The sequence below is a fragment of the Ixodes scapularis genome, unplaced genomic scaffold, assembly GCF_016920785.2.
Source record: "Ixodes scapularis isolate PalLabHiFi unplaced genomic scaffold, ASM1692078v2 ptg004242l_1__unscaffolded, whole genome shotgun sequence".
NCBI lineage: Eukaryota > Metazoa > Arthropoda > Arachnida > Ixodida > Ixodidae > Ixodes > Ixodes scapularis.
The window spans coordinates 8,600-21,978 of record NW_024610387.1 but is presented as its reverse complement, the minus strand read 5'-3'; the positions used below and the strand labels follow the sequence as shown (position 1 = coordinate 21,978).

At 45.0% G+C, this 13,379-nt stretch overlaps 1 long non-coding RNA gene across 1 annotated transcript; it reads right to left on the bottom strand.

Annotated features, from left to right (window-relative positions):
- Window positions 1–26: 26 nt before the first annotated feature.
- LOC121834708 lies at window positions 27–3,062 on the bottom strand. The gene is made up of 2 exons (XR_006077318.1): window positions 2,719–3,062; window positions 27–130 (listed from the first exon to the last, which is right to left on the bottom strand). It is a non-coding gene; the product is annotated as an uncharacterized LOC121834708 (long non-coding RNA).
- Between the last annotated feature and the right edge of the window lie 10,317 nt (window positions 3,063–13,379).

The following is a 13,379-nucleotide window of genomic DNA, read 5'->3' as shown; positions in this document are numbered from 1 at the left end:
ACCCCTGAATAGGTATCATGACTCACTTTCGTCAGGGTTCCTGACTTTTCTAAGCTGGAGGACCGCTTGGCTGCTGGTTCTGATGCCCGTTCCCGCCTGGCTGATGGCTCCGACAGCTTCTCCTTGGTATCTAGTGGACATGTGATCAGAAGTCAACAAATAAATTCGAAATGCCATCTTAAATATACTTTCCTGCTGATTTTTGACAGTTGGCAGTCTGCCCATTGCAGGGGTCTCAAACACGCGGTCCGCGACTCGCTGAGAAGCGGCCCGCAGGCCCGCTCCTCAGCGATTTTCATGTCTCGAGCGCTAGAAATGACATGTGTCATAGTGATCTCATCTCGTCGATTCATTTTCGCTCGGAAAGTAGCTCCGCTCTTTTCACCTCTTCACATGGTTTATACTTTTCTCTGTTAATTTGCCCTTTGTTTCGCTTTATTCTTTGCTTCCCAGCTTTTCTGTAATGTACGAAAATTCCGCTACCTGTCTACAACCTCGAGCTATTCGTTGAAGGATACATTTCGGCTGCGCAAACTCTCGCTTAGCAGGAGCAAGTGCTAAAGATAATGCCATGAGCTCGGGATTCTCACCTTCAAAAAAACATCACAATAAAAGACGAGTATTTGTTCAGAGTGTTATAATAAAAATAGTGAGGAATTCAAGAACTGCCAAATTAAATTATTGTTTTTTAAAGACATGTTGAGCTGGGAACGATAGATTACTTGCTCTCTTGTTCTACTAAAAATGCCAGCACGTTGGCGGGGCAGTGTAGTTTTAATTTTTGTTATCACATCAGGTCAGTGCCCAAAGTTGTCATATACACAAATCAAATTTAAAAATGTCACTGGCAAAACTGTGAGTTTACAAAAAGCATAGGGCACGAGGTCTCTTCTCATTAAAATGTTCACCCCCCCCCTACCCCCCCCCCCCGTCTTACGGAGGCCCTCCAACTTTCCAGTATGGGCTATCTGGCCCTCACCCTCAAACGAGTTTGAGACCACTGACCTATTGGAACTGTACTAAAAATGCCGACGAACGCTTGTATCTACGTCACTCCCTGCTCAGTGAACACTAACAAACAATTGCAATAAGACTAAGGCTATACGCACAACGTCGTGCACCTTGATCGGAAGTGGCTTTACGCACGACACGGAGACAGGGGTGGAACTCATGAAATGTACTTGGGAGCAGCCACGGGAGCAGCCGAAACAGCTGTTTTGGAGCAGGTCGGGAGTAGCTAAAACTACGTTCTGGAGCAGGCTAGGAGCAGCTGAGATCAGTTTTCATTGCACTTCAGCGCGTGTCTTAGACAAGCACGGGAGCAATTTCAATTGTGCTTAGCAGCACAGATGAACATGAGTGGTTAGGGACTTAGGTAGATGGGATAACAGTGTGGATGCTGGGGGGGGGTGGGATAACCCCCCCCCCTCCCCCCCTGCATCCACGCCGCTCGCAAGGACAGTATGCAACTGCTGGCTGCTAAATATAAAACTATTAAACCCCCCGTATACCCCGCTTCGAAGCATCCAGCGGGCAACCCAAGCCCCGCTGTTCCCCATGCACCTCTGGAAAGGGAGTCCCAAACCAATTAGCTGAGCGAAGTTTCGTCAAAAACATTCGGTTTTTTCAGTGTTAATCGTACAAAAGAAATGTAAATATTGCTAAATGCCTCGACAAAACACAATGTTAAAAAAAAAAAAAATTTAAAAGAAAAGTAAGTTGACAATGGGGATTGAACCAGGGTTCGCTGTGTCTGAGGGAGACGCATTACCTCTATGCTATGCTACATTTCATTTTATTTATTTCTACTCGGGAGAGACGGGGGTGCGGCAGAAAGGCCAAAGGCAGCCAGACAGCCTGCAAAACCCAAACTAGATTTAAAAAAAAGGGGGGGGGGGGTAGATGAACAATAAACACTAGGAACAACAAAGAGGGGGGGGGAGATAAATAACAGCAACAACAAAAGAGGGGGAGGGAGGTAGATAAACAATAAACACTAATGACAACAACACTATGCACAGTCAGAAACGGAAAGAAACGCGAACAGCAGGCGGACGGCCCCCAGAGCCATGCCAAAGCCCGGGACCCGCCGAGCTAGGGCTGAACACATCCTACTCGAATGTGTTCGACCCCAGTCCGGCGCGCTCCAAGCTCCAGCGCAGCGCCGGCGGCGCCCCGAGAACCGTCGACCGGCCACCCCCGCCCCATCCCGCCCCGACTCCACATATACAACAAGGATTATGACAGCGAGTGGCGGAGATGACTGGCCACCTCTCGACGAAGAGTTCCATTTCTTCACGCGACGTGGGCGGGCACTGGGTGAGGCTAGTAGGCAGTGAGCGCCAGTGCGCAATGGCCCTCACCGCGAAAGACGGACGGTGTCTCTCCGTGCAACTTCGCTAATCTCGTATTGACAGCTGGTTTTATACGAGAACCAAAACTTTTCGCGTCGCGAGTCCTTTCTGGTCGAGGTGCAGGACGTCGTGCGTATAGCCTTATTCTTCCAATAAACATACTTGCTCAACACATCTTAAAACGTCAAATAACGTATCGCTAATTAATTACATGCACTTAATATTGTTTTCTGCTCTCCTTTTGACCGACCCGGTACTCTCCGCCGTGTGTGCATTCGCCCAAGACGTGCAGTGACAATTCGCATAACTGCCATACAAACGAGTGTCTAGAGGGTTGAACCACCATTGTGGATATATCACTCACCCGCCAGCTTGATGATCTCTGCATCGTAGTATCCACCTCGAGTGTTTTCGTCCCCATCCCAAAATACTTTGTAAGTCGTCCTCCTTTCAAAGTCAGCCACGTTGGCTGGATGAAAGTTCTTCACAAGAGCTGTCTGGACGATTGATACTTTGCCATCTTGCAGAAATTTCACTTTGGCGAACATGCCCACTGGGAGGGACGCGAGGAATGAAACGTACAAAAAACAAAACACACGGGAAAGATGCAGAAATACGCGGTACAGTACTACAGTAGAAAACGCGAATACGAGGGAATACACTAGGAACCGATACACAAAAGAAACTCGAATAAAATGGCCGCGATGGATCGCGTGTTTGCTTTTGGATTTGGATTTGGATTTGAGGTTAGCATCTTGCCAACGCAGTGTTGGCAGATGGGAAAAAAAAGTGAATTCAGTAGATGAGATACTAGAGAAAAATATTATTTTTGTATTCCCGACCGTTCTAATAGATAATATAACTTAATAAATGTTGCACTAATCAAGACACATAAATTATTTGTGGCATCTCCATCGTTTCCGTGACGCCGTCAAGCCTATATGCCGTCAAGCGACCGAAACCGAAACAAACTTTTTTTCAAAATATTTAAAAAAATCTAAAGGGTGCAAACGAGCTTGTAAAGGTATAACGTCATTTAAGGCAAAGCCCGAGACAATGCCGAACAATGTAAAGCCGAGCCCGCCCCCCCCCCCTTTCCCGAAACAAAATTAAAGCTAAGTTCGAGAAAGTCCTGTTTTTTGCTTTCTGCATGTTTTTCCAATTCGCAATTTCCAGAGGCCAAGTGCAGATCACATGCCTTCCAGAAAGATCCATCGTCGAAAGTGCAGTCCTTCTTTCCACGCTGTTTTATACGTATATATTTTTATTCTTTGTGGAAGTGGCCGGAGGGGTGTGCGCGTACGAAACCGTATCGGTTTCCTAAGTACACGCGTACGCGGCTGTGTTGGCTGTGTACGTCTGTGGCAACGAGGTAGTTGGTTTGTGGATGATTAGCTGAATGAATAGACGTATTGATAAATTACCCAACCATCAAGGAGAATGCAGGGATTGGTGTTCCACGCTCCGCCACACGTGCTGGCCTCAGCAGTAGTAACTTTTCTAAGGCAAACCCCTAAAACAAATGACTTCTTGCACACGCGTTCGTCAACGCTTTATTTTGGTTATTTACTTCAAATATTTTATACGGGGAAGGCGTGCGCGTGTGGCGCGTGGAACACCAATCCCTGCATCCACCTTGATGCTTGGGTAATTTAGCAATAGGTCTATTGAGGGCCACATATGCATTGGTTCGTTTTTGTTTTGTTTTTTTAATTTGCGTTTGTTTGTGAACATGAAAGCCAGCACCTTAAACTGCGTATTGTGCCCGTGAATTTATTTTTTTCTGTAAAAAATTGCTAGTAGGTTTTTCTTTTTTTTTTCTTTTTTTTTTTGGGGGGGGGGAAAGGGAAGGAGAGAATTGGCAGTCAGCGCGCAAAATCGTTCTTTGTGGTTGTGAAAAGATCGGAATGACAGGAAAGGAGCAGCAGCTTTTATTTCTTCTGTGGAGATTGTTCTCTCTTTTACCGTTCTCGGTCACCCTTGTCGATGAGCAAGTGAACGGAAAAAGACAATTAACAAAGTGAAGCTGCTGCTTCTCATTTGTAATAGTACTATAAGTCGTATAAGTCGTATAGTTGTCCCTGGAGTTGTTCAATCGTCAGACTCTGAACGATTCGCACGTCAGACCTAGAGGTAGCAATTAGCTAAGGGTGAGTTCCGCTCGTGGATTTGAAGTGGTTCTCGAGGTGAAATGTATGAATTAAAATGTTTATCTGAAGTGTATAATAGTTTTGCGGTGAAATTGCAAGTCGTTGCTTCATTTCTAATTGCTGAAGCCATGTCTCCAAACTATTCCAAAATTCAATCCAATCCAATCCGAGCCGACCGTCTGTTTGGATGTTGGTAAGCCAAGACTTTCGAGGTGCTGTGAATGCTGTGCGAGACTTGTCGCCACTAAAACTCATAATTAGGGCTGCTGGTCGTAGGCTTTCGTTTCTGGCTGGGATTGCTGGTACTCTGCAACGTGATGCTCTGGCTCTACACGCGGTACTCTGACGCCTCGTCTCCTTACTGACTTCCTCATCGTAAGCCTTTTTTGTTTTAAGCTTTAATGGCAGTTGTTTACTCTTTGTGATATCTCGATATTATTTCACCCTTCGGTATGCCTCCCGGGAGAAAACGGCACTATCGGGATTATATGGCACCAGGGGAACAATCGCCCATTCCAAGGCAAACGCTGTGCAACCGCCGCAAAAACAGTAGAGTGTCAGATGGCGATCATGATTCTGTTTACGACCGTGGTTCAACTGACGAACTTGCCCCAGCCGACGACCGTGGTTCATCTGACGAACTTGCCCCAGCCGACGGCCCTGCCCCAGCCGACGGCCCTGCCCCAGCCGACGACCCTGCCCCAGCCGACGACCCTGCCCCAGCCGACGACCATGCCCCAGCCGGTTCAACTGACGAACTTGCCCCAGCCGACGACCGTGCACTATTTGACGACAGTGGTCCAATTCACGGTCAATCTTCAGCGGACTCCACCAATGCTGATCTGACGTTGAATGGATTGGCCGAGCGGGAAGAACTTCTCAGGATAAGTGGTTCAAGCAGACAGAATGACCTCTGCACGCCGATGGCATCCGAGCTGTCAGGCCAAGGTGGCACAATGGAGGACTCATCTGCTGAAAGCTCGGTTTGTTTTGATACTGAACACGATTGCATCCAGGAGCCCTGCAGCGATGAATTTTTCGACTGCCAGGAATCGGTTGCAAGCCCAACTAGCGATGCAGCACCACCAGATGGCATCGAGGACCAAGAAGCTTGTGCTAATGATGAAGATGCTGAGATTCGAGACTACTTTGAACGGGCATCTAAGGAGGCTCTACCAAACCAGACAATGACGAAGGCACAGGCTGTGCTTCTAATCTTGTGCCTTGTAGTGAGCGGAGGATTTTCTTGGACGCAGGTTGACGGCATACTGAAGTTGATCAACACACTCTTTGGAGCCACCATTGTTCCCGACTCAAAGTATATGTTCAGGAAGCTGTGGAGACAAAAGATGAGCACCATAAAGTTTCACTTCTACTGCCACATTTGCTTCTCCTACCTTGGCATTCGGCCATCAAACAAGCCTGAGGAGAAAGTGACATGTGAGTCATGCAAGGAGAGTTACCAACCACGGACATTGATTGCAAAGGGCCACTTCTTCCTGACATTCGACATCAAGAGGCAGCTCCACAGTATGTTTTCAGCACTGGCAGAACCCCTCTGCCACACTTTGAAGAGGACCTTTTCTGATGCCTCTGGCATCTACACTGACATCTTCGATGGGAGATTGTATCAGAGCATCAGGAGACAAATGGAAATGGCTTGGAGTGACGTAACTGTGACGCTCAACACAGATGGTTCGCCAGTTTTCAAATCGAGTAAATCATCGGTGTGGCCGATTCAGGTCATACTAAATGAGCTGCCCATACATCTGCGGTTTCGAAATGTGATCGTTGGCGGACTGTGGTTTGCAAAGGTACACCCACCAGCACATCTCTTCATGAGGACGTTTGTAGAAGAGTTTGTCAAGATTGGATCCATCATCTGGAGTCATGCTGGGGATCCCATTATTTCAAGAGTCTTCGCAGTTTGCTGCTCAGTGGACTCGCCTGCACGAGCAGTGCTGCTCAACATGAAGCAGTTCAATGGTTACTTCGGCTGCTCCTGGTGTCTGGAGGAGGGGACACTCGTGAATGGTATGTACAAATTTCTTTGGAATAGAGTTAGCTTTTATTTTTCTCATTAATGGGTATGACTTAAGAACATCCTTTGTGAAGTGCAGATTTCATATCTTAAAGGGACCATGAAGGCAATTTAATTTTTTTAATAAATAAGGTGTTTTCGGAAGCATTGGGGTCCTGGCATGCCAAACAATTTTTTCTAGAACGTTGTGACTCTTATTTCTGGACCTGAAAATAAATTTGCGAAACCGAAACAAACATTCAGATTTCTTCCTTTTTTCGCCTCTGGAAAGAGAAGTGACGTCAGGGAGCACTGTCGGCATCGGTAGGATTTAGTGCCCACTCAGTGTGGTTCCTGTGGTTCGCTCTAGTGCACGGCGGTCTGTGAAGAAAACCTGGAAGAAATGGACGACAACGCCGCGCTCGCAAACGAGTTTGAGCTCCCAATCAGCGACCTCACGCCGACTGAACGGGAGATGCTGCTAAGGACGCAGAACTCTGGATTGGCGACCGATGCAGCAATGCTGCGCATTGCTGCATCGGTCGGCAGTTTATGCAAATTAACGTCGCCCGATCGACCGCATGTCTTTAGCCGACCTTTCGCACAACCTACTACTGCACATAAACGTGGCATGATTGGTGAGAGTTTGCAAAGCGAACACGAGACGACGCACAAAACCAAAACCAAAAATCCGCCGCCCCCGGCGCTCGTACCTTTTTTTTTTTTTTTTTGTCCATGGTTGCTTGATGCTTGTTACACGCCCGAGGTAGCAGTGCGGGATGCGTTCAACCAGTGACAAACGGAGGGATCGCTTCAGGTTATGCTTTTATACACGGTATGAAACCTATTAATTCCCAACTACAACTTCAAAATATTATCCAACGTTCAAATAAACTTTTTTCATCACATCTGACCACCGAAATCGAAACCAAGAGCGCGTCTATCGTTTGAACCAATCGCCAGACGAGGAGCTTGTTGTCGTCACGCTTCGGCACACTTTAGTTCACCTTTCTGCCGCCGCCTCGGTGGGGTCTCAGGCATCGTTCCCGGCGCTATTATTACCGCGCCTGTTTGCTCGATTGGTGCGGCACCCAAACTTCTGTTCGGGCTAGAACTTGGTCAACAGTATCTGAGGCGTGCCTGACATCCATTTCAATCGTCGAATAAAACTTCGAAACTGCCTTCATTGTCCCTTGAAGGTCTTACTTAATGTTTCCTGATCATTTTCTGATAATTTTTATCTCTCCTCTAGAATAGGTTTACTGTGTAAAGGAACTCTCAAAAGCTTTTATGCATGGCTCAAACGCAGCCCCACACTCGGCTCGAAAAATACATCACAATAAACAGCCAACAAGATTCCTGTGCCTCAAAAGATAAAAAATAAGAAAAATTTGTGGAGTAGTAGTACCTGAAGTGACAGCGTCTTAACATCATTTTCAATCTTTTATAGCGATTACAGGTTCGATTCCCACAAACAGTTAATTTATTTTGTCTTGGTTTTGCAAATGCAAAGCAACACAAAGGACACTCACAAAAGCACACGTGAGACATGGACAGCGTTCAACTCGCAACAGGTTTATTTCCACTTTCGGGGTGATATTCACGGCTCCCAAGTGAAATTGCATTTCATCGGCAATATATAAGTAACGGTTGTAAAGGCTAATTCCCACATTTGTGCTTTGAGAGTGAGTGACTGCATTATGATTGCCGAAGACAAGATGCTGGGTGGATCGCTATGACACATAGTGGTCTGGAGCACAATGCAGCACAGTCAGTGTCAATGTGTGAACCAACTGGAGGTGTACTTTAGCACTCACTGATTGGCCATATTCGTTTCAAGCTCGGTCTTGTTGCCATTGAGAAGAATGACATGTGAATCAGGCATGCTCAGGCCAGATTAACACACATTCACTCATTCAATCACATGGCACCTTTATAATTCAGAAAGCATTAGTTGGGCACACTAATTTCTCCGTTTTGCAAGCTCTCCTTCAAGTAGCTTGCCTACTTGATTGTGATGTATCCAATGTCATGTAGAGCCATTGGTGAGCTCTGCCTAAGCCTATGTTCTTACTATAAAATACTGGGCGAGCACCCACTCAAAGTTTAGAGATAATCGCAAAAAATGGAGGATGGGTGCCTGTCCGGTCATCAATTTTTCATATGAATGTACTTTGCATATTTTCTCAGATCTTACAAATTTGGGTATGGGCACTTAGTGTGGTATGGGCGGATGCACGGCATACTATGGTAGGTGGAGCAACTTGGCTGTATGCGAGTGCCTCAGCCAAAACCTAACGCTACGAAAAGAGTTTCCCAATATATCTTATGGAAGACTCTAATAACAGGTCTTATAATGCATATTTGTTTGTTTCAGGGACACTTCGATATATTCTTCATGGAAGCCCTGCACAGGACCGCACCCACACGGGCGTTGTTAAGGACACCAAGGCAGCCTTCCGTCAAGGCCAGCCAGTCAATGGCATCAAGGGCCCCTCGGTGCTCCTTCCTCTGAAGGGATTCGACCTCGTGTGGTGCCTGCCCCCGGACTACATGCACTGCGTCCTGGAGGGCGTCACAAAGCAGTTAACAGAACTGTGGCTGAGTGCAACTGGGGCTCCGTACTACATTGGAGGTGCAATAGATACATTGAACTCTCGCATCCTTCAGATACGGCCTCCCATCTCATTCTGTAGGTTGCCCCGGCCTATAAGTGAGAGAGCTCATTGGAAAGCCAATGAGTGGCAATACTGGTTATTATTCTACTCCCTGCCTTGCCTTAATAACATCCTGCCAGCTCGGTATCTCCATCATTATTCATTGCTGTGCCAAGCAATGTTTTTATTGCTTGGCACTAGAGTGACGGATGCTCATGTTGCAGAGGCAGAGAAACTTCTTCTCAGGTTTGTAGAACGGATTGTTCGACTGTATGGCCAATCTGCAGCCACATTTAATGTACACCAGCTTCTTCATCTTTCCAAATCTGTAGAGATGCTGGGCCCATTGTGGGGATTTTCGACATTCCCCTTTGAAAACGGAAATGGACATCTGTTGGGGCACGTCACTGCTGCGCAGGGTGTACCTCAGCAGATTGCAGAGCGCTGCATCATGCAGTCATTCTTGACAGTAGCGAAGCGTCTGGTGCATCTTTCAGACTCCCTCACTCAGAGGTGCCAGAAAATGACTCAGATTCTTCACAAGCCCGAGCTTGGTGTGCATCTGCTAGGTGCCCCCAGAGCACCTAGGTTGAGGGAGTCTGTGGAGCAAATGTTGTTCCAAAAGTATGGGGCTCTACCTCAGATATCTGCATATGACCGCCTCTCTGTAGACACGGTTGTTTTTCATACAGCTAGCTATGCCCGCCCACAAAAAACTTGTTCAGCATACCTTAAGATGATGGATGGTAACTATTGTGTGTTAGAAAGTATCCTCTCGTTTTCTTTTTTAGTAAAGAGAATTGTGCTAGTCTGTCAGGAATTAGTCATGTCAAATTGTGGTTTTGGGGAAGTTAGGTACACCCAAAAGTGTGAGCACCCACCCCCCGATACAAATTTGTGTTCTTACCATCCTGCTGACATTGTAGATCAGTGTGTTTTCATCCAGCAGGATGGTGAAATGTACTTGTGCAGTAGACCGAACCCACATTGCCTAGACTAAACAAAAAGAAGCAAAAAAAGATTAGGAGGAACATTCAAATTTCTTTTAAAGGGCAACTCCGCTCAATTCCGAAAAATTTAGGCTTCCATGTGATTCACATTCACAAAGCACTACTAAACAACTCTACGTCTTCGGATTCGCGAAATGTGGAATATTATTTGTGTAATCCTAATTTAAACATCGGCAGATACCGAAACCGAAACTTCGGTTGCGTCAGGCAACATTGGTCTCGGGTCGTCAGAGTCATGGCACGCCACGTCGAACCACGTGGTCTTGTGACGTTCGGGAGGGAGCAAAAAACCAAGCAAGGTCTTTTTTTTTTTTTTTTTTTGGACGCGGGGGCGAGGGGCAAGGGGAGAAGACGAAAGAGGAGAAAAGGAGCAGAGAAACAGACCGATAAGCGCGCAGGGCAGCGCATCCCAGGCGCATCCGTGTTACGGTGATCACGTGAACGCCCGGTCAGCCAACACCGGGAGGAGAAACTCATGACGTCGTCGTCCAATTTCGCTCTGAGAAGTAAAAACAAGCAAAACGTGAAAATGACGTATGCATGGCTCTGACGTAGTGGCTCAACGTTGGCCGCTCCATCTTTGTGGCATTGACTGCGCTGGTGATTGCGCCTCGCGCCGCACGCTAGAGTTGGCAGATTTCGGCGACTTGGCTCGCTTGAAGGTTTGCTGGCCAGTTTATTAAATATATATACGGAATTAGATCGTAATATTTGACATGGGGTCTTCCTATATGATACTGAAGAGGGCTACATAGTTTTCTAAATATAAAAAATGAAGCGGAGTTGCCCTTTAAGAGGGAAAATGACTGAATTCCTTTTTGTAATGCAGGGCAATAACATCAAGACTAGTGCAATATTGTTTTTTTTATAAAGTAGGGAATGCTGCAATTGACATGGTTTTGCTCTGCATTATGATTTCATTCATACTGTTTATCTAAAAAACAAGTAAAAGTGTGTAGAATATTTGGTTGTAGAGAAAAATACTGCTTTGAATTTGAAAGCATTGATTATTTATGTTGCAAAGGAACTAAGACCTTGAGCAATATCCTAACGGCGGCTTTGAGAAGGAATTACCTAGGGTTTGAACCCCTTGTGCTTAAGAGCCTGAAACGAAATACCTGTGCCAAAGAGACAGTTATTTTAATTTCAAAGATGCATGTATTGATATAACGACTGATCTTAAATGCACATACGAGGACGAATTATAAAGTCTCTGCCCCTATTTTTATTAGCCAAAATAAGGTACATACAGGTAATTACAAATATACATACTATTCTACATACCTTACACTATTTTTTCACAAAGTCCCCGCACCGGTCTAGACATTTGTCCCATCGCAGCACTAAATTCGAGATGCCACTGTGGTAGAATTCGTCCGGCTCCCCGAATGCTCATTGTCATACAAGACTTCATGGCCTATTGTGGAGTCACACCACCACCACCTCACACTTCTCAAAGCGACACCTTTTCCTACACGTGGGCTGCATTTGCCTGTGGATTTCGATGGGTGTTCATCCCTCGCTCCATAGAAAACGAATCACACTTTGTTGCTCGTACGCCGTGGATGTGTTAAGCACAACTGCCATCTTCAACAACTGACAGCAGCGCTGTGCTGCAGAGCTACCAACAGGGAAGGCCGGGACGGTCCATGAAAGGTCCACCGCTGGGAATGAATATGTTGACTTCGCATTTATAGCCGTAATTTGGCTAAAAAAAAAACGGGCAAAGTCTTTACGATTCACCTTTGTACGAGTATCTTAATTCACTACATAAAGCCATAATTTCTTGTAATATTCTTCTTGAGGTGAAAATTAGTATAGTGTCTGATACATTTCAGTTCTGTAGTTGTCCTAACTTGCTTGCATCTTGATAGGGTGGTTTCACTTGATGCTGACATGTGGTTTGTTTTCTCATTTTTGTTGATTCTTTTTATCATGTGGCATTGCATATCTGGTTTTTCCTTTTCAACTATGAAGCCATTGGCTGTGCACTATGGGTCGCTCTGATATATTTAAGCATGCTTTCAAATGTGAAGCCCACAAGTTTAAGTTTTTTTTAAAATTAAAAATGTCTGTTCATAACTGATTTGCAAATTTTATAGCTATATGAATGAGTCATGGCACTTTGTTTTTGTACATAGTGTGGTAAATGAAACGGCATTGACGGGTAATATAGTTTTGACATTTATTTTATTATGTATGCTCACAATTTACACATAGGGACTGTGCAGTACTTTGGATCATACAGATGCTGCCTTGTAATTGTCACCAGAAATGTGAATAGACTTGTTACCATACTACTGGTAATCTAGCTTACATTGAGTACCTATCTGCTTCAATGATACAGGCAATCTTTTTATTCATTACTTTTTATTGCATGATTTTGCTATAGTTGATGCTCAACTAGGGAAACGACTGCAAACCTGAAGGCCACTTTATGATGAAATGACTATTAGATTGCCCAAAGTCGGGTTGTTTGAATTTTCAGCATGCTGCTTTCAACTTTTATATTTTTCAAAGTCGGCATACCGTTTTCAGTTTCTGTTCTAAACAAGTTTTCGTGTCTGCTTTTTTTTTGTGAGCATTTGGGAACATATAAGCTTATCATTTTGTTTTTCGTGAATGTCGCCCGGCATCATAAAACCCAAGAGGGAGGCAAAAGAGGACTGACAGATCTTGTTATTCTGTTGTCCTCCTTTCTTGCCCCGTCTAAGGTTTTAGTCTGCCGAACAACCAGCTTGCTTGCCTAATAGCTTTGTCTTCGAATATGTCGCTATCTCCATTTATTTCAACACTATATTGTATTCATCTTGATTGTTCTTTTGTGTGCTGTGGGTGACTACTAATTGATTGGGCTCAAACATTACAACAGATGTAAATAAAAATGAGATATTTTTGTTAGACATGTGTCTACTAGTATTTATTTACTTTTTTTATTTATTTATTTTATTTGCAGAAACAACCTGCAGCATCGAAGCATTATAGCAGGGAAACACAAAATAAAACACATGCTCACGAATATAAATACAATGGCAAAAATACTGTAAATACTGTTAAATAAAAGAACACATACAAACTCTTGAATGTTTTTTCTACAAAACATGGTAGAAAAAACAATGCACCTACAAGCCCAGACGAGTGAGATATCCTATCGGGTAGCATCTTATGTCTCACTGATGGCGCAATCA